Genomic DNA, 23553 nt, shown 5'->3' with positions numbered 1-23553 from the left:
ACAATGATCAAACATTGTTAGGATTATTGTTATCTGTTAACTTTCTACATGGTATAGTCTAGAATTACTTGGCTTGGACAAGAACCTCAATCCAAGAATTAACTACATAGACTGGCCTGTGAGGAACGTCAATGGGTGATTATCTTCAATGTTAATTGGTATAACAAGGTCCTTGGTGGCACCATTCCCTAGTCAGGTTGTCCTCAAACATATAAGAAAGCTAACTGAGAGTAAACATTATGTCAGGCAACAAAGCACATCTTCCATGGTTCGCATTGCCCGTCCTTGGATGTGAAGTGAGGTCCTTGATCATAATATATAAAGCTGTGTATAATAACATGAAAGGCTGATTTCAACTTCTTCTTGAACTTTATGCCACTCCATAAGCAATTTAAATGAAAAATATACACCAAGTAAACTATTTCCTTTCCCATGGGGCTTTAGGCCTAGGTGTTTTATCACATGACTAAAACAATCACTAGAACATTATGAAACTATTTATTAGACTACATAGTGTATTTACATGTGACTTTCTTTTCATTATCCTTGAGCTGTTACATAGTAAGAGGTTATCATAGTCATACAAACATATGATAACATTTGAAGATAGCACTATTATGATGTTAATGCTATTAAAATTGAGCATCTGGCAAATTAGTTGAGTTGCTTATATAACTATGATATCAGTCTTTGATTCCAAAATCCAGAGGTCTCTCCTCTTGATCATTCTCTTACAGTACACAAATCAGGCGGGTCCAGCCCTAAAACGAGTGACATTCTTCACTGTGTGCAAGCTTGGTTTGCTTTTGTCAATTGCTCCGTTTTTGCTTTTGCTTTTTTTGATAGAATAAGTATATATTTATAATCGCTTAGAAAAAAGCATTGAATTTGAGTTCATTATAAAATTAGTGATTATTTTATTTGTAGAGATTAAAAATGACTAAATTCATTGAGTTGTATAGATAAAGCATACAAATTAATTCTCCCAAACATTTTTAAAATTGTTAATCCTTAGACTTTCACTCTAGAAAGCTCAAAGTTTTCAAACAAGTGTAGGTGCTAAGGAATTTAAAATACTTCTTGTGGCTGTGAAGAAGCATCAGTGGATAACTGTGCTTGCTGCACAAGTCTGAGAACCAGACCAAAAATTCGATGCCCGAGAGGCCAAGAGGGGACTGATCCAGAGTCCATGAATTTAGTCTCAGTGAGGAGCCCACAGAAATCACTGGGGCCTTGGGTAGTAGATGAATGTTTATCATGTTTTATGAATAATCTTTGGGAGTCCATTCCAAATAGAGGGATGCTCTCTCAGCCTGGACACATGGGGAAGGGCCTAGGTGCTGCCCTGGATGAAATGACAGACTTTGGAAATCCCCCCAAAGAGGGCCTCTCCCTCCCTCAGGAATGATGGGGGGATTGGGTGGGGGCTGGGGGAGCTGGTAGAGGGACTAGGGAGGAGGGGTGGGAGAGGGAGCTGGGATTGACATGTGAAACATTCATGTTTCTAATTTAAATTAAAAATATTTTTAAAATGTAAGACAAAAAAATTCACATAAAATCTGGACACATTTGTAGCTGCATAGGCGTTCTACACAACAAGTTGAGTAGCTGAATCATTCAGAACCTACTGATTCCGGTTTAGCCAAAAAAATTCTGCCTCAGTAAACAGGAAGCAAGTAAGGTCCCTAATTGTTTATAATGACAAATGCAAATATACAACATATAGACACACACACTCTTAAACCCCATCCCTTTCTAAAAACAAAACAAAACAAAAAACCCCAAAACCCAAAAACAAAACAACAAAAAGCCAATAAACCTTTAAAAATATATTTACTAAGTGAACTGTTAAAGAGCAAAGCTGTGTTTTGTATTTATTATATTGTCTTACTAGGTAAAAGATCTTTTCAGATGTTTTCAGATCATACCTTTTAACATAGTGATGCTATTTCTATGATTTATTTTACATATGTATTTCTTTCCACTGTGTTCATTAGTAATTGCATTTGCTAAATGAATACTTGCAGGCTTTTTGTCATATAGGTGTTTCATTTTCACACACTTGGAAATCTGTCATTTCCTTTTTATTTATGATCTATTTCTCATCAGATGAATTTCATCTTGCTGCTGCTATTTTAGCCTGCTAAAATTCCAAATCTATCTTATGAATTCGAGGCTAGATTAAGGAAAATTTTGTTTGTTTGTTTTGTTGAGACAGGGTTTCTCTGTGTAGCTTTGGAGCCTGTACTGAAACCAGCTCTTATAGACCAGGCTGGTCTAGAAAATATCACCATATTCTACCATTATCACAATGCACACTTTAACTTGATATGCCAGCCTTTCTTCCCCAAATGATATGTTTCATTTATATGAGTGTCTTAGCCCAAGGTTTGATAGGCAAAACAGTAAGAAAACCTGTTAAATTATTTGCTTTTTGCATTTAGAGAATTTGGACATTCACATTAAAGTTCTTACTATGTAGTTAAGATGACTTTTGGAATGAAGCATGTCTATAGTTAAATACTGGTGTGAAGCATGTAAGGGGAACATTGTTATCCTGCTATTGTGAAGATAAGAAAGACTCAGACTGCCTTTTCAAATTTCAATTAAGGATAAATCTTCAATTTGATATGAAGTACTTTAATATGTAGAGATAATTAAGATCATGCAGTTGAACTGGGAATTCAGAGTAGAAATTCCATGTATCGTGTTAAACTCATGGTTACAAGGAAGTTTTAAGAGTTCTGCTGGCGTTTGTTTTATTACCTCATTAAGTAGAAAATTAATTACAAAAAATCCCTGTTCTGTTTGAAAACTATATGTTTTAGTATCAGATGACAGTGCAAGGCTTCCTAGATAAGATGCCTCTAGAAAAGTATGATTTGCTTACACTATTGAATTAGCATATTATTTAAACCAACTCTGATTGATATTTGAGACTGGCAAGTGACACATCCAAACACAAATGAAACAGTTCTTCAATGTTCTTGATGTATTTCTGTTTTTATTAGAAATCATCATGACAACTTTGTATTACATCCTTTAGTCATTTCTGAAAATGTGGTGGTCAAAATGAAATCTAATCTAAATGAGTATCTAACGGCTTACACGCAATGCTTTGTCAAATCGAAAATCACATTATTTGTTTATGTTTATTTATTTGCTTATGGTTCCTTCTTAATTAGAAATTTCTTTTTGAGATACACATAAGAATATACATATTGTTAGCTTCTTCTTCATGGTGATTTAAAAACCAAGCAAGGGAGGATAAATTATTCATATAACATAAAACTGTGTGTTCATATTTCATTCTGGTATTGATTTTGGAAGATTGATATTTTGATACTGTTTCAAATAAGGCAGGGTAAAATCATTCTTGCTATGTTAGTATCATTGATTGTTTATCTCTGTTACAATTGTGCAAAGACTTACTTGATTATGAATGTTAAAATTAATGTTGTACCAAGCTTTTCATTATTGAAATGCTTGAGTAGAGATGATAATTTTTTCTGGGAGACTTTATCCATATATAAATTAGATAGAAATGTTCAATCATAGTTTTACTTTCCTGAACGTTTTTAAAAACCAAGTTCTTTGGAATTGTCTGCACAGTCTGAGTCCTCAGTTTTTCTGAACACCAAAGAATGATCGCCATAGCTTAATAAACACAGACTGTTTAGATAAATCAAACTTTATAGTTAATATTTTATTTAAGTTTATTTTCAGTCTAAAATGTCACTGAGCCTGCATGAGTATGATAAACCTTTTGATTATTTTTCATCCCTACATCCCCTAGATCTTTTTAAAAACATGAGATTGTACAGTTTTTGTGTTCACTTGGCTGGTTTTCTAGACTTCATTGTGTCTGTTTTAATTTCAAGACTTCATTTTATTTACTTACTTTTCCTTTTTACTTTGTTATATTTTTAAATTTATTTTGTATTTTTCTTTAAAACAATTTTAAATTTAAATATATTTTGATTATATTCTCCCCCTGACCCAAGTTCTTCCAGATCCTTCCCTTCTCCATAGCCACCCAACTTTGTTAGTTCTCTAAAGACAAACAAAACAACAAAAAATACAACAAAATAGCAACCCATCAGCACTCAGAAAAAAAATAACTGACCCCCAAAATGATACCATACTGTATCCAAATAAAAGCACACAAAACAACAGTGGATTCCCCTTTGTGTTGGTCATCTACATTTGAACATAAGGCTTGTCCCAGAATAGTTGATATACCCATTGTCACTCTATTTAAGAAAACTAATTTTCCTATTCTAGCATATATAAATGGCAGTTTAATTCTTAAATTTACCCCAGTGGCCAGGTTTTATATTCACTCATCCATTTTCTAAAATTATAACAAAATAAGATAAAACTAATTGTATTACTTCTTAGGGAATATTATACAACACCTCTCTGTCATGTCCATCTCCCACTCCTATTCCAACTCCTTCCAGGTCCAACCCATACTCCTATTACTGTCCTCTATCTATTTTTTAATGAAACTATTTCACAAAAGTGTTCTGGACCTCTGTCTCTTACAACCTTTCCAAGTCCTCTTCTGAAATTTTATAGATTATGTTGTAATGTAATTAATTGAAGGAGTGCATCTCAGGGTCAGCTGATCTCTACATTTTGAATAGTGGCAGTTTTCTGTAGTTCTCTCTGTCTTGTGCATAAAGTATCTGTGATGATGACAATGAGTTATACTTTTCTATAATCATAAATATAACTGTCTAGAATAGGGTTAGAGATTGTATTGCTTAAGGAAAATGGCAGTGGTAGGTTCTTCTCTAGGTTCCATGACTGCCCAACAAACACTGGCTGTATTTATTATTACAGGAATTTCTATTGAGTGGTTCTTAGATCAAATTAGGTATCTGTTGTTTAGTTTTAAGATATAAGTGCAACTATTGCAGCTTTCCTAATATATGGCCACGTGGTAATTAATGTGGATCATTGGGATTGAAGATGGATAGGGCTATTGACTGTTTTGCTCCATGGGCAACATGCTTGGCTCCCAATAAATCTATGAGAGGTAGTCTTTTGTGAAAAGGTTTTCAGGCCAGTTACACATTGCTTAAGTCATATCTCCAAAGTGTGTAATGTCATCAGTAATGGGGATCTCATCTTTTCTGGAAGCCATCAAAGACATAAAAAGTAGCATATATTGTCTTGGGTTCTCTTCAATACTCTGACTAGTAACTAAAATGATGTTAATTAAATATGACCTTGGCATTGAAATTTTGTTATATAGACTATATAAATTAAAGTATTGCACCCCAATATTTTAACTTTGTAATGTTTTCTTACTATTCTCTTTACTTTGATGTGGTATCTCTCTCTCTCTCTCTTGCTATTAAATCATCTGTCATGTGTAAATGTTTTTAACATTCTTTTTCATGATGGAGGGAAAAATACTACATTTGTGCACATGAAAAAAAATAATCTCAATATTCTTTAAAGACCAGGTTATCCCAAATGTAATAAACATTCTCCTGGATACTATCCAGGATACTATTCATTCCTTAATTGTCCCTCGCAGTCCCTCCACCAAACCCACCACCTTCCATAGGCTCTACTACTAAGAGAAGACTTACGATACATTTTGATTTTCTTTTTGTTCTTCACTTTAACATTAAAGAAGCCCAGTATATATTTTTCAAGGTTTAACAATTACATGTATCAAATCATGATAATGAATATTCATAGAGTTTATAATATTTTAAGATAAACAACAGCTATATCTGCCCACAGGCTATTAAATCTTATGACGAAAACACTAAAAGTTATAGTGTTCTTTATGAATCCATCTCATTCCAGGAGGATGATTCAATAGTCCAAAGTAAACCAAAATGTATTTTCATAGGTATATGTTAGTAATTGATATATATTTCTGGATCAAAATGATATGGCAATATTTATAAAAAAATCAGCAAATAATAATTTGAATGCATATATTGTTTAGATCAGTTCATGTTTATGCCTTTACTATACTGGAACAATTGTTTAAATATATTTCTAGATTATAAAATCAATTTTGCTTTTATGCATTATTAGATTAGCAGGATTTTCTAATGGAGAATATCATTAACTTATAAATAAACTGTTGGATAATAATTACGTATAATTTGACAAACCCTACACAATTATTAAGAATGCCCAACTGATAAAAATAAAAAATTGATAAACCATATATGTATGTTCTTTGATACTTGATTTTGTGGGTATTTTATTCTTTTTCATTTTATTCAAAATATTAGTATTTTTTTACCCTCCAGAAGCGAGTCTCTGAGGATGTTTCTGCAGCTACAAAGCCCAGACATGGTTTTCATCAAAGACAGCATCCAAACCCCTGAGTGGAAAATTCCATCTAGTCAATTTCTCGCATGATTTGTACTTAGCTTACTCAGGAGATTTTAAGGGGCACCAAAACCCTTGAAACAATAATTCTTTAAAAAATGCATTATGTATTATTTGTTCTGCCCTCAATAAGTGACTTTGCACACTACGGTATTTGAGAAAGTACTTTTTCTTTTATACTTTCTCTTACACTGCAATGACTTGAAGTATTTAAACATTTCTTTGCAAACACAGGCATAAATACAAAGACAACCACAAAAAATTGCAAATGTCTTTATATATTTAAGGAACTATGGAATGTAGACTTCATCTTACCAATGTTATATACTTAAAACTCAATAAACTGGAAAGGGATTTCTGGGATTCTATTCTACCAAGTTTAATTATAATACCACAAATGGATCATGAATAATGTGAAGTTTCAAACAAATCTCTTGTTATTTTATACTAGTATATCCAAAACTAAATTGCTCAGTATACAAGCAATCTCAAAGATTTTCATAAAATATGTATTAAATTAAATCTTTGTGATGCTGTGTTTACTTTACATTTAAAGTACACCAAAAGCAAGAGGATCCATCTGAGACTGATGGCTCCCACATCAACAAAACATTAAAATATATCCAAAGACAAATAATTGAACTCTTTAATTATTTTTCCTTTTTTAAATAAAGTAACTATAGTGATAACAAAGGAAAGTTTGTCCTGGGGTTTGGAAGATACATACATACCTTTCTAATGATGCAAATGTGAAACAGATCACAGATTGTTGAAAGGACATGCTATCATATGCTTGTTATATTTTAGGGAAAACTGTCTGGGAGTCAGAACAAAATTGTAGGTGTCATTAATGGCCTCCTTTTGAAAACTGATTCTACTCTAGATGAATGGATGTGCATATTGTTATGGTGGTGGCACATAAAGCAAACAAATATGTAGAAAGAGTTTATTACAGTTCAGTAGGGAAGGATCTGGGGAGACTGTTCAGCAGATCACAGCACTTGTTGCCTTTGCAGAGGACATGGCTTCACTCCTCGCACCTACACAGAGTCACAACTATCCATAACTCCAGTTCCAGGAGATCCCATTCTCTTCTGACATCAGCAGGCAACAAGCACACACACAGTGCACATAAATGCATGCAGGCAAATACATATAGTAAATTTGTAAATCTAATGAAATTTTTTCAAAAATTAATTATCTAACTGGGAACAACAGCATAGTAAAAAGAAGCCCAGTTTGAAAAGGAATAAAAGATCTTTGAAAAGCATCAGATATTTTACTTGGATGTATTGTTATACAAAGTAAAATACATATAGATGCTTATGAAACACTTCCTTCACTTGTGCTATAAATCCAGCTACCCAAATCCTCTCTTCCCCAAAGATTTTTACTCTTTAAATACATATATGAGAAACCATATGTCCATAAATGTTCAAAACCTATGATTGCTTTCATTATTTCCAGCATATTTCCAACAAACATTTCCTCCTCCACCTCTTAGATTTTCTTCTCATGTTGACATGTTCTGATGAAGAGCTAATCATAACTGATGTACTAAATGATCATTCCCTTTTTATTCCCTCATTTTCCTTTATTCAGTTCTCCAGCTCTCTTTTCTGTTTTTGACAGAGCTCTTGGTGACTCACTTCATGTAAAAGTGTTTCAATGAGATGGGGGATTTCCTCTGAATCTTGGGTCTGGAAAACTGACAAACTTGCAATGAAAGACTAACTCACAATCAGCATGTCATTGGGTCCTCCACATGAGCATAATATCTCTTACTGTTATTTACATCACAGTTTCTAAACATTTAGGAGGCCACTGCCTTAGTGACAAATTCTTTCCTCCTATGGGCCCATGCTTTTTCCCAGGGTTTGTTAAAGGCTTTCCAACTTGCTCTGGCAGTGAGAATTCTCAAAAAACCAGATTACCCCTGTACCTGTAGGTTTCTGTCTGCATTGAGGCCATGTGGAGGAGATGTTCTAGCACCCCTTTGATACTATCCCTTAATAGAGTTTCCCGATAGTAAGGTAAACTTTCTTTCTCTAGCCGAAAGATTATGGCACAACAGGAAAAACTAGCCATCAATGAATTAACAATAGCCATATTCATTTCCAACTGATGTAGTTCTTAGTTTCTCAGTTGCATTCTAAACCCCCAGTGGCATGTTGTGATAGTTTATTCAATAAAAATACAAGGGCAGAGGGCTTTTCAGTGTTGCTGGTGCTATCTGTAAATTGACTGAATTGCTCTTAGTCCCAGATCATGCTGCTCTGAGTTATCTCACGAATACTCATGAGTGCCCACAGGGAGAACATTTCTTCTGCTTCAGAGCCTAATGCAGATCCGTGTGAAGATTCTTATGAATATGTATTAAATAAAGCTCTTCATGCTTGTATTTAGCCTTCTAGTTTGGAAGTGAGAAAGTAGGATGATCCTTTACAATGCATTAGGTTTTTCAAAACTTTTAATTGCTAGAGCAGTTTAGTTTCACAACAAACCTACTAGTAGAACACAAACCTTTTCCTGCTAAGCCCTGGCTCACAAATTTATGGCTACATATAATCTACATTTGCCTCCAAACTTATTTATTTGTCATTTGAGAAACCTACTCTGATATATCAGTGCCACTCAATGTCAGTAGACTTCATCAGGGATAATTCTTGGTGCTTTATACTCCATGGATTTGGAAAAGTCTACAGAGTTATGGAATCAACAATGTGTTGCCTCATATAGTAGTCCAAATGGCTACTACTGAATCATAGATTTTAATGTCTTTATTATTGTGATGGTTTTAATTAGATTGGCCCCCAAAGACTTGTATAAGTGAATGCTTACTTTTCAGGGAGTGTCAATACTCTAGAAGGATTAGGAAGTATAGCTTGCTGGAGGAAGTATGTTACTGGGGGTGGGCTTTGAGTTTTCAAAAGCCTAAACCAGACCTCTCTCTCTCTTTCTCTCTCTCTCTCTCTCTCTCTCTCTCTCTCTCTCTCTCTCTCTCTCTCTCTCTCTCTCTCTTTCTCTCTCTCCCTCTCTCTCTCTCTCCTCTCACACATCAGCATGTAGCTCTCAGCCATGTTTCCAGCACCTGCCTGCCTGCTACCATGTTCCTCACCATGATGATAATGTACTAAATCTCTGAAACTGCAATCTTACTTTAATTAAAGTTGCCATGCTGCTCATAGTGTCTCTTCCCAGCATTAGCAAATTAATTAGGACTGGTATCTAGTACAAAGTAGTTATTATTTTGTTTGTATAATAAATTATAAATTATCATTTATTAATGTTTGTATCTATTTACCTGCATAGGCTTATTACCTCTATGGGGGCCAGAGAGCATCAGATCACTCTGGAACTACAGGCAGTTGCTAACCATCTGATCTCTGCTTTAGGAATTGAGCCTACATTGTCTGCAAGAGTAGTCAGGGCTCATAACTGCGCAATATCCTCTCCAGTCTCTAAAACAGTAGCTCTCAATCTTCCTAATCCTACTATGACACTTTAATACAGTTCCCTACCCTGTGTGACCATCAACTATAAAGCTATTTTCATTGCTACTTCATAACTGCATTTTGTTACAGTTGTGAATCTAATGTAAATATATGAAATGCAGGTTGATATTAGTTGACCCCTGTAAACTGGTCATTTGACCCCTCCATAAGGGTTGTGATCCGCAGTTTGAAAACCACTACTCTACCTAATGAATATTTAAAATAAGAAGCTGAATAACAAACAGAATTCTTCCATTAAATAGCATGTCCTATGATATATAAATTTTTCAGCTCTGAGTAAATTATCATAATTGATGAAAATTATCTATGTTATGCTTGTTCATGAAAGTCAAAAGAATAAGTCAGAGCTTCTTTTTCTATTCTGTTTGCTCTGCTAAGGGTTTTCTCCTTCTCCTCCTCTTTATCCTTTCTCTGCCTTATTTTTTACAGTGCCTCATGATACACCTTGATTTTGTTTTGTAAACTTCCTGTGAAGCACAGTTTAACTTTTCTATTCTGTTTTCCTTTTTCTAGTAGGAGTGTTATCTTTATAACTTCTTCCTCTTTTTCAGCTCAGAGGTAGAGTGATGGAACCGAGTCTTTGAGAACATAATTAATTGATTTTTTCTCTCACCTTTGTACATTAAACATGTTATAAGTTTACACTGATATCCAGAGAAATGAAAGAAGAACACATTACCCTCCCAGTGATGAGGAGGAAGAGACAGGCCAATGAAAACTAGCCTCCTACCTCAAAAAAGAAAGGAAGAAAGAGGGAGAAAAAAGAAAGGAAGAAATAAAGAAAGGGAGAAAGAAAGGAAGGAAGGAAGAAAGAAAGAAAGAGAGAAAGAGAGAAAGAGAGAAAGAACTCAGGTTGGTTGCTTCCACTGCTCCAGAAGGTTAAGGCCTGTGGTTTTCATGAAATACTTCCTTCAGTGGTCCTACAGGCTATGCCTGGACACACTGAGCCATGCTCAATAGTGTACACTACCATTTAGTATTCCAAATCTAATAATTCGGGTATTTTAAGAATGAATAGGTTGTTATAAGTTTTAAGATGTCTTCAAAATGGAGATATGGTAATTTTTGAATTATGGTGCCATTTTGAAGGTGATGCAGTTAACCTCTTCACATCAGTCTCACATGTCTCTTCATGACAAAGAAAACTTGTGTATTTCTCCAATTTATTTTTCTTAATGTTTCTCTGAGATATTACATTTCATATTGGTCATTTAAATGAAAGATCACTAAACTTAAATATTGATAAACCTCCAGAGTGACCAAATAATCATAGCTAAATTGGCGGCTAATAAATTCTTTCGTGGAAGAACACACCACAAACAAATTAAAAATAGGAAAGGTTTATTTTGACTGACAATTTCGAATATTGACCTATAGCTCTTGATTCTTTTGATTCTAGAACAGTGACAGAGAAACACCATGTCTGTAGAGCATGTCTATACCACAAGTCTACCAGGAACCAGATGTAAAAGGGAAAGAAATGGAAAAGGGCAATGTGTCTTCTTTGGACCCCATTCGTTAAGTTTCCATCACTTTCTATAAGACATGGTATAGCTTTTAAGAAATCAAATTCTCAATGCATAAGCCTGAGGGATGTGTTTAAATTGAATGCATAACAATATTCAATCAAATAAATATTTCTTCAACATTGAAAAATAACAGACTATTAATACATACAACAACAAGGGTAAATCTCAGATATATTGGGCTGAATATGAAATCCGGATCCACATATAAGTTCTTCAGGATTCTAATGATATTCTAGCCTTTAGAGGGCAGTAGTAAAATTGGAATCAATCAAAACTAATGAATGGCTGTGAGTAAGTGTATGGATATGGTGGTGTGAATGTGATGTTAACATAATCTTGGGCATTTTAAGTTTTGATCCCCAGGTGGACATGTTGAGGGAGGATTAGGATATATGACATTGCTGAAGGAAGTGTGTAACTGGACTTAGGCTTCTCTGAGGAACCAGAATCCTCAATCTCATATAACTTCTCATGTGCTCTCAATTTTTTTGGTAAAAGATGTAAGCCTTCTGCTTTCAGCTTTCAGCTTCTAGTTTTCATGCAACTACCTCTCATGTTCCAATGCTATGAAGGTGATTCCTTTTGGAACTGTAAGCCCTAAATACATCCTTCTCTGAGTTGCCTTATCCATAGTTTTTTTTTATTATGGAAATAAAGAAAAATAACAAATGCAATGTGTTATACAGGGGAAAGTTCAAAGCTTTGAATTAACGAAATAGTTTATATTCTTATTGGTAGTAGCTACAAAACAGAGTTCATTTATTTCTCAAAACTCAAAGTTATATAATTCAACAGTATTATGATTCAGTAAGATAAAATTTTTCTCTAACTCATCCTATTTCTTTGAAAATCTCCCTTTAATAATTAAAACAGGAAAGTTGTCTAAAATGTTTACCAGATACACTGTAAAAATATGTTTATATGTTTTGTTAACTTAAAAGATTTAGTTTAATATTTTAGTGTATGTAGAGAATTGTTTCCTGCTAGGTAACAACTAACATTGTCATGTTGGATCATTGCAACGTATTAAAAATTGTTACATTCAGGAAATTCTACATTATTTTCTTGTAACATGTGCTTTCTATCAGACTTTAGGAAACTGCTTCATTACACTCACAATGGGATGAAACTGATTTAAGAAACACATAATTAACTCAATACTGTACTTTTGTACCTTCTAGGCAAAGTGAAATGTTGGAAAAGAGAAAATCAGCAAGGAAGGAGAGCAGAGTGACTTTTAAAATGCTCGGAGCAGACAGTGTGCTCATTGAGACAGTGGAAGGCTCTGCTCTGCTAGCTTTTCATTAAAGGTACATAGTCTCTACCTATGTGTGTATCTATATGTCTATGAATCTATACATCTATTTATCCATCTACCTGTGTATTTATCCATCATCGACCTACACTTGTCTATTTATTTTCTATTTAACTACTATGTATCTATTTCTAATCTGTCTACATCTGTCTATCATATATATCTACCTATCATCAATTTACCAATTATGTCTCTTCCTATTTACTTACCAATTTTAGCAGCTGTGATGTTAAGAATTGTTTATGTCGTGGAAGACAAGAATCAAAAAGGATGCTTGTAAGAGCAATGCAATAATTATAGAAAGGTAACATTGATTCCTTGGTCAAGTAAATGAGGAAAACCTAGAATGAAACAATTGAAAATGGAGAAGTCTTGGAATGGTCTATGTGGAGTAAGTACATTATAATGACAGAATGTAGGTATAATACAATAAAAGAGTATATTCATTGATATGAAGAGAAGAGGAATTAAAATAGAGAATACTTACACAAATAAATTAAAAATGGAAAATAACAAGCTAGTCACTTAGCTTTATAACAATTCAAATGTGGAGTCAAAGAGTGCAAAATATATTTAGGAGTGATTACTGCTTCAGAAAACCTATTAGCATCTTCAATAAATGGTGCTGGCATAACTGGAAATTGCCATGTAGTAGACTGCAGATATATTCGTGTCTATTGCCATGCACAAACTTAAGTCCAAATTGATTAAAGACCTCAACATAAATCCAGTCACACTGAACCTGATAGAAGAGAAAGTGGGAGGTACCCTTGAATGAATTGGTACAGGAGACAGCTTCCTGAACATAACACCAGTAGCACAGACTCTGAGATCGACAATTAATAAATGGGACCTACTGAAACTGAGAAGCTTCTGCAAGGCAAAGGACACCTTCAACAAGTCAAAAAGGCAGCCCACAAAATGAGAAAAGATATTCACTAACCCCACATCAGACAGAGGGCTGGTCTCCAAAATCTACAAAGAACACAAGAAGTAAGTCTCCAAAGCACCAAAGGATCCAATTAAAAGGTGGTCTACACAAATAAATAGAGAATTCTCAATAGAGGAGACTAAAATGGGTGAGAGACAGTTAAGAAAATGCTCAACATCCCTAGCAATCAGGAAAATGCAAATCAAAACAACTCTGAGATACCATCTTACTCTTGTCAGAATGACTAAAATCAAAACACCAATGATGGTTTATGCTGGATAGGATGTGGAGAAAAAGGAACACTTCTCTACTGCTGTAAGAGTGCCAACTTGTACAGCCACTATGGAAATCAGTAGGTAGATTCCTCAGGAAATTGGGAATCAGTCTACCACAAGACCCAGCAATTCCACTCCTAGGCATATACCCAATAGATGCGCATTCATACAAGAAGGACGTCTCTTCCCCTATGTTTATAGCAGCATTATTTGTAATAGCCAGAACTTGGAAGCAACATAGATGCCCCTCACCTGAAGATTGGATAGAGAAAATGTGGTATATTTACCCAATGGAGTACTACTCAGCAGAAAAAACAATGGAATGCTGAAATTTGCAGGTAATTGGATAGCACTGGAAGAAACCATCCTGAGTGAGATAATCCAGTCACAAAAAGACAAACATGGTATGTACTCACTCATGTATTGATTTTAGACATGGATCAGGGGAATGTCAGCCTGCAATCCCATTGCCAGTGAGTCTGGGAAACAGGGAGGTTCCCAAGAGAGATATGCATGGTACCCCAAAGAAGGGGAATGAGGCAAGATCTCCTGCATAGCTTGGGAGCATGGGGAGAGGGGAAATGGAACTTGAAAAAAGAGAGGGGGAAAAGAGCAGGGGAGAGGAAGACATGGGGGAGCAGGAAGTTTGAGTCTGGGGAAAACTAGAGTTGGGCATGATGAGAGATACCATAATAGAGGAGAGAACTTTCACTAGTGGGGTTTCTAGAGATCTACAAGGTTGACACCAATTGGTGAACTAATTAATAATAGAGAGACATTAATTGCTCCTACCTGATAATGAGTTGGACAACTACCTTATATGCCATCCTATAACCTTCATTAAATGACAGATGGAAGCAGAGGCAGACAACCACAATTAAACACTGAACTGAATTCCTGAAACCCAGTGACAGAGATGGAGGATTGATAAGAAAAGGGTCAAGACCTTACTGGTGAAATCCAGTGAGACAGCTGACCTGCCAATGGGGAGCTCTTGAACCCAAGACTGATGACTGAGAGGTTGGCATGGGACTGATCCAGACTCCCTGAATGTTGTGTCAGTGAGGAGGCTTCAGCAATCTCTGTGGCCTTGGATAGTAGAACAGTGTTTACCATGGAATACGAATGAACTTTGGGAGCCCATTCCACATCAAGGGATGCTCTCTCAGCCTGGACACATGGGGAAGGGCCTAAGTCTAGGTCCTGCCCTGGATGAAATGACAGGCTTCAGAGATCCCCCAGGGAGGGCCTCAGGTTCCTGGGAAATGGTGTGGGGATTGGTTAGGGGGGTGGAAGGGCTGGAGGAGGGACAAGAGAGGAGGAGTGGGAGAGCGAGCTGGAATTGACATGTGAAGCATGTATGTTTCTAATTTTACTAAAAAAATATATTGGAATATAAAAAAAGAAAATCAATTACCCAAGTTACATTTGTCGGAGACTATTGCCCAGAATTGTGGCTCCTGTCAAGTTCAGCTGTCATGACAGCATCAGCTTTCTCAAAGCAGCCAGGTTATTGTTCCATGAGTGCTTGGGATATCATTCTGAAAATATAGCAAGTTATGCCTAAAAACAGTAGCAAAGTATCATTTTCCCAGAAGACTCTATAAGTGAGTTTTGAGAAAACTTTTGAATTTTGTGAAAATATAGTGAATAGAATATAGTTCAGTTTTTCCTGAACTCTTTGAACCCCTTGGGACCTGTAAGAATTACTAACAAGCCCTTAACTGTCACCACAGCACTATATCATTTTTAGAAAGGCCAATTTGTCATCACTCTGGGCAATGTGCTATACACAAATACTTCTACTTTATGTTTCTTTTCTAATTTGTGTCTGCATTATCTGTGAACTCTAAGTTCTCATACGAATGTCAAACAGACATAGAGAGTGGAGAAACTTTTGTAATTCTCGTAGATACTGCAAACTGTTCCAATAATCTTCAATGGTGTTTATTCTCATTTTTGGAAGTCTTTATTTGAAAGTGAAGACATGTAACAACTTTAAATGGTGCACCTGCTACAGTCACTATAGTCAACCTAATCGGTTCAACCATTTGACACTGGTTTTGTGTAATAATCACAAATTAATGGTTTAATCACAATTACTATATGCATTTGTAAACTATATTATATAATAATATATAATTTGTCATCATTTGATTCTCTTACATAAAACAAAATGCCATGTAAAATTAATTGTCTAGATATTGACAATAGTGATATTCCATGTCAGACTATGGATTTTCTTGAATGACAATGCTATACGGAACTTGAAATCTTAGTTAATTTTCAGGTTTGAATTTACAAGTGTTTGTATGCATGATATATATGTGCATGTCTTTGCTGATACTTATTTATTTAATGTGTGATGACCAAAGAACAGCAACAGCTATCTTGCTCAATCATTCTTAACTTATTCACTCAAGACAGGGTCTCAAAGTGAATCTGAAGCTAGACTTGCAGTCAGCACTCTCCACATATCCTACTATGTTCATTCATTTCTTCTAGCATGGATTACAGATATGTACAACCATGACTATATTTTATATGCAGGTCTGGGTATTTGAACTTGGGTACTTAAGCTTATACATCAAGCATTCAGGTCTGGTGTACTATCTCTCCTGTCTAATGTAAATACTTTTATCAATAGAAATTAGACAAATACAATGAATAAAATTTAATCAAAATGACATGAAAGAATAAGATAAGACAATGCACATAAATATAAAACATTTAGCAAAAGACAGAGTAGTTACATATATATAAAATACATTCCAAATTAAATTGATACCTTCATGAAAAATTATATTGTCTTAGATAAAAAGCAACTGATAATTGCTGCTCCTGGATGGTCCAATCCATTTGAACTCTGCAGGCGAATCTCTAATCTTGTGCACATGCCTGCAAACATATACAGAATAAAAAATAAAAATAGGTATTTAAGAAAAGACACTAACGCCGGGCGGTGGTGGCACACGCCTTTAATCCCAGCACTCGGGCGGCAGAGGCAGGCAAATCTTTGTGCGTTCGAGGCCAGGCTGGACCGATAGCCTCCGAAACAATACAGAGAAACCCTGTCTGGTAAAAAAACCAAAAAAAAAAAAGAAAGAAAGAAATGACACTGGTAGAGGAGAACATGGGAGAGGAGGAAGGTTGAGCCAGGGTAAGTATAGAGAAGAAAAGGATGGGAGATACTCTAAAAGAGGGAGCCAGTATAAGTTGAAGGAGAGATCTGACACTAGTGAGTTCTTCACAGATGATGTACAAGAATGACACCAACTGGCATTAAGGCTACCTTAAATGCCATCCCATGATAATGAGAATGATGACTACCTTATATACCATCCTACAACTCTCTCATCCAGTGTCTGATGGAGGCAGAGGTAGACACCCACAGCTGTGAACGGATTTGAACTCCTGAAACACAGCTGCAAAGAGGAGTGACAACTAAAGGAATCAAGATTGGGCTGGCAAACCCACAGAGGCAGCTCAGCTAAACAAAGGGGAACACATGGACCCCAGACTGATGACTGAGGAGCCAGCATGGGACTGATCCAGACATACCTCCCACTGAACCTGGGTGACAGAAAGGAGGCTTTGGCAATCTGTGGGACCTTAGAGAGTAGAGAAGTATTTATTCCTGGCACACAGATGGACTCTGGGAACCCATATCAAATGGAGGAATGGTCTCTCAGCCTGAACACATGGGGAAGGACCTAGGCCCTTTCTGGGATGATGTGAAGGACTCTGAAAATCCCTCATGGAAGCCCTTGCCCTCCCTGGGGAGTAGAGGGGAGATGGAGTGGGTGTGAGGGGTTGGGAGGATTGAAGGATGTGGAAGGAGGGGAGGGAGAGAGAACTGAAAGTGACATGTGTAAAAAATTAAATAAAAAATATGGGGAAAAAGAGAGAGAATAAAAGAAAAGACACTGGCATATTGTAGTCCAATTCCATATGTTCTAGAAATTCTGTTAGGTTGGAATGTGAAGAATCCACAGATACAAGTCACCTAGGGTGCCTGAATTCCAGAATCAACCCCCAGGCTTGTAAATGAAAAGCATGAAGAGCTTGCCTTCCAGCCACAGCCATGGCTATTATTTATAACCCTGAAAAGGCTAAAAGCCTGTACAAGAAAAAAAAACAAAACAAAACATGAGACTGTCTTCAGAAGAATGTACCACCCCCAACAAACACTGCTTTCTTCTGCCAGAATCAGTGACATAATCTTGCTATTACAATATTGTAGGTATCAATATCAGGGGCCTTGTTTGTTTAGTCCAAATTAGGCTGATTTCTTTGAGAAATCAGGGAATTTGAGGTAACACTGAATACTCCAAATTGGTTCCAACTCCCTTAAGTCACAAGTTCTATCTAACATCCACCCACTTCAAAAAAAAAACACTATGAAGGAGAGTCATTCACTCCATTCTCATCAAGCTCATGGAAAAACTACAGATTTTCACAGTAAGCAAGGACAATGCAGTATTAGCTGCTGTGTATGTAGAAAGTGATTGCTGTGAACAAATAAAGCTCAATAGTTGAAAGCAGGAAATCAAGTAACAACAATTATTTAGGATGAACAGTAAAAGCAAAGGTTTTGTAAATGCTATGATTAAAGTTAAAACTACCTTGGAAAAGATACAAATCTTCCTATTCCCCCATGACCTACTCTCTCTTCCTCTCCTCCCCCTTCTTCTTCCCAACTCCCACTCCCCCCAACCCCTCACCGTGTTCCCCATCTGTTCAGAGGATCTTGCCTCATTCTTCTTTTCTTGGGTACTATGCATATCTTTTAGGTTATTTCCTGTTTCCCAAACTCTCTATCAGTGGATGTGCAGAATGGCACTCTCCTGATCCATGTCTAAAATCCATATATGAGTGAGTACATACCATGTTTGTCTTTTTGTGACTGGGTTACCTCACTCAGGATGGTTTCTTCCAGTGCTATCCATTTACCTGCAAATTTCAAGATTCCATTGTTTTCTTCTGCTGAGTAATACTCCATTGTGTAAATGTACCACATTTCCTCTATCCACTCTTCAGTTGAGGGGCATCTAGGTTGCTTCCAGGTTCTAACTATTACAAATAATGCTGCTATGAAAATAGTGGAGCAGATGCCCTTGTTGAATGAATTTGTCTCATTTGGATATATGCCTAAGAGTGGAATTGCTGGGTCTTGTGGTAGATTGATTCCCATTTTCCTGAGGAATCCCCATACTGCTTTCCAAAGTGGCTTTACGAGTTGGCACTGCCAACAGCAGTGGAGGAGGGTTACAATAGGGGGAAGAGGCAATCATAGATTAGAAGACAGATCAGGCACTAGTGTGACCTCTAGTGATCTAAAGGGATGACACCAATTGGCAAGCTAATCAATAGTGTAGAGACCACCTCGAATGCCCATTCCTGATTATGAACTTGATGTCTATAACCATCCGGGAGCCTTCATCCTGTGACTGATGGAAGCAGAGGCAAACAGCCACGGTTAAAGCACTGAACTGAACCCAAGGAACCCAGTGACAGAGAGAGTGGAGCAATGAGCAAATTGGCAAAGAGTGGGCTGGCAAAACCAGCAGAGACAGCTGATCTGAACAGGGGAGAGCTCTTGGACCCCAGACCGACAGTGGGGAGGCCAGCATGGGACTGATCCAGAACCCCTGAATGTGAGAGTCAGTGAGGAGCCCTGGGCAACCTATGGGGTCCTGAGCAGTGGATCAGTGTTTATCCCTGGAATACAAACAGACATTGTGTGTTCATAACACAAAGAGGGATGCTCTCTCAGCCTGGACTCTTAGGGGAGTGCTTGGACCCTACCCTGAGTGAAATGACAGACTCTAGATATCCCCTATGTGGAAGGAATTGGCAATAGGGAGGGGGGCTGGGGGGGATAGGGGATTGCAGGAGGAGGGGAGGAAGAGGGAACTGGGATTGACATGTAAAACAAGCTATTTAAAATTAAAATAAAAAAACTTAAAAAAGATACAAATCAACAAGTTCCTAATAAGTAAGCAAACAAATAATTGAGCTAAAGCAAAGGCTAACATCAAAGTATATGCAGACATTATAACATAAACACAAATAAAATTATAGCAAAATGGAGAATCTAGATTAATATGTAGTATAAAAATGATTAAGCAATGTAAAACAAATGCACTGACAACCAGAGAACTTTAAAAATTACCACTAGTGAGGAAAGTACTTGGGTCAATTACTTGTGGGAATGTTAAGTGAAGTTTACAATAGAAACAGCAGCCTCAAGAAATAAAGGATTCAATCTAATGCTAGATTCAAATCACAGCAAAACAAATGTAATAACTATAATATATGCTGAAATTTAAATTACAAATTACTTTAATTGGGTAAAATAAAAATGAAGAGACATCAACAGTGCAACCGAAAATAAACTTTAGATGTGAATTTTTATTTCTTTCTTTATTTTTCTTTAAATTAGAAACAAGCTTGCTTCAAATTTCAATCCCAGCTCCCTCTCCAACCCCTCCTCTGCCACCCCAGAAGCAACACCCCCAACTGCCCACCCAATCCCTACTCCAATATCCAGGAATGCTTAAGCCCTAATTGTGTGTTCTCCAAAGTCTGTTATATCATCTGGCAGGGCCGAGGCATCCACTCCTTGTGTACAGGCTGAGAGAGCATCCCTCCTTTTGGAAGGTCCCCTAAAGACCATGCAGATACCTTTGATAAATATTGATCTAGTACCCAAGGCCCCAAAGATTGCCGAGGCCTCCTAACTGACACCCATTTCCACAGGGTCTGGATTAGTCCCATGCTGACCCCTTGGCCATCAGTCTGGAGTCCATGACCTCTCCCTTTTTCAGGTCAGCTTTTTCTGTTGGTTTCACCTGACTGGTTTGCACCCCTTTGCTCATCACTCCTTGCTCTCTGCAACTGGTTTCCAGGAGTTCAATTCAGTGTTTAGCTATGGGTGTCTGCCTCTGCTTCCATCAGCCACTTGATGAAGGCTCTAAGATGGCATATAATGTAGTCCTCAATCTTATTATCGGGAAAGGGAATTTTGGTAGGCTCTCCACTATTGCTTACATTGCCAATTGGAGGCATCCTTGTTGATATCTGGATTTCCCACTAGTGCCAGATCTCTCCTCAAACTTATAATGACTCCCTCTATTATGATATCTCTCTCTCTCATCCTCTTCTCCTCTATTCTTCCCCTTACTCAACCTTCCTGCTACCCCATGTCCTCCTCTCCCCTTTTCTTCTCCCCCTCACATTCCCTCAGCTCTCTCTCCCACAATGCTCCCAGTCCACTCAGGAGATACTGTCCCATTCAGCTTCTCTATGGTACCATGCATATCTCTCTTAGGGTCCTCACTGTTTAACAGTGTCTCTGTCAGTGGGATTGTAGGCTGGCACTCCCCTGATCCATATCTAAAATACATATGGGTGTGAGTACATACCATGTTTCTCTTTTTTGTGACTGGCTTACTTCACTCAAGATGGGTCCATCGAGTGCCGTCCATTTGACTTCAAATTTCAAGACTTCTGTTTTTTTTCCTGTTAGTAGTACTCCATTGTTTGTATGTATCACATTTTCTCTATCCACTCTTAAGTTGAGTGGCATCTAGGTTGCTTCCAAGTTCTGGCTATTACAAATGATGCTGCTATTACAAATAATGACCATAGTGGAACAGATGTCCTTGTTGTATGAATGTGCATTTTGGGATATATACCTAAGAGTGGAATTGCTGTGTCTTGTGATTCCCATTTTCCTGAGGAATCTACATACTGATTTCCAGAGTGGCTGTATAAGTTTACACTCTCAGAAGTAGTGGAGTAGTGTTCCCCTCTCTCTACATCCTCTCCAGCATAAACTGTCATTGGTACCTTAGATTATAGCCATGCTGATAGGAATGAGATGGTATCTCAGAATTGTTTTAATTTGTATTTCCCTAATGACTAAGGATGATGAACACTTTACTAAGTGTCTATCAATCATTTTGGACACCTCTATTGGGAATTCTCTATTTAGTTCTGTACCCCACTTTTTAATTTGTTCCTTTGGTGTTTTGCAGACTTGCTTCTTGAGTTCTTTGTGGATTTTGGAGATCAGCCCTATGTCTGATGTGGGGTTAGTGAATATCTTTTCTCATTCTGTTGGCTGTGTTTTTGCGTTTTGACTGTGTCCTTAGCCTTGAAGAAGCTTCTCAGTTTAAGGAGGTTCCATTTATTTATTGTTGATTTCAGTGTCTGTGCTACTGATCTTATATTCAGGAAGCATCCCCTGTAACAATTCCTTCATAATTTCTCTTCTAAGAGTTTCAGTGTGGCTGGATGTATGTTGAGGTCTTTGATCCATTTAGACATAAAATTTGTGCATGGCAATAGGCACAGATCTATCTGCAGTCTTCTACATGCCAGCATCCAAGATGCTTTCTTTTTTTACACTGTATAATTTTAGATTCTTCGTCATAAATCAAGTTTCATAGGTGTGTAGGTTAATATCAGGGTTTTCAATTCAACTTCAATGGTCTACCTGTCTGTTTTTTGTGCCAATATCAAGCTGTTTTCAGGACTGTAGCTCTATAATTGAGCTTGAAGTTCGGGATGGTGATGCTTCCAGAAATTCCTTTGTTGTACAAGGGTGTTTTGGCTACCTGTGCCTTTTGTTTTCCCATATAAAGTTGGTTATTGCTATTACAAGGTTTGTGAAGAATTGTGCCAGTATTTGTATGGGATTGGATTGAATTTGTAGATTGCTTTTGGTAAAATTGCCATTTTTAATATGGCGATTCTACCTATCACAGATCATGGGAGATTTTTCTATTTACTGGAATGTTCTTTAATTTTCTTTCTTGAAAGACTCAGAACTCTTGCTGTGCAGCTCTCTCACTTGTCTGGTTCGTGTTATCCCAAGATACTTTATGTTGTTTGTGGCTGTTGTAAAGTGTGATTTTTCTCTGGTTTCTTTCTCAGTCCATTTATTATATGTATATAATAGTGCTATTAAATTTTTAAGTTGATCTTGTATCCCTCCCCTTTTCTGAAGGTGTTAATCAGCTTTAGGAGTTCCAGTGTAGAGTTTTTCAGGTCACTTATGTAAATTAACATATCATCTGTACATAGTGAAAGTTTGACTTCATCCTTTACAATTTGTATCTCCTTGATCTCCTTTTGTTGTCTTATTGTTCGTTTTAGAACTTCAAGTACAATATAGAAGAGATATGGAGAGAGTTCACAGACTTGTCTTGTTCCTGTTTTTAGAGGATTTGCCTTGTATTTCTCTACATTTAGTTTGATGTTGGCTGTTGGTTTGCTGTATATTGCTTTTATTATATTCAGGTAAGTTCCTGTTATCCGTGATCTCTCCAGGACATTTGTCATTAAGGGGTTTTGGATATTTTCAAAGACTTTTTCAGCATCAAGTGTGATTATCATGTGGTTTTTCCTCTGCAGTTCATTTATATGGTGGATTACATTGATAGATTTTCATATGTTGAATCATTCTTGCATCCCTGTGATGAAGCCTAATTGACCATTGTGGATGAATTTTCTGATGTGTTCTTGTATTTGGTTTGCTAGTATTTTATTGAGTATTTTTGCATCAATGTTCGTGAAGAATATTGGTCTGTAGTTCTCTTTCTTAGTTGTG

Source organism: Mesocricetus auratus, unplaced genomic scaffold (genome assembly GCF_017639785.1).
Source record: "Mesocricetus auratus isolate SY011 unplaced genomic scaffold, BCM_Maur_2.0 Super-Scaffold_100019, whole genome shotgun sequence".
In the NCBI taxonomy this organism is placed as follows: domain Eukaryota; kingdom Metazoa; phylum Chordata; class Mammalia; order Rodentia; family Cricetidae; genus Mesocricetus; species Mesocricetus auratus.
This window is presented reverse-complemented; position numbering follows the sequence as displayed.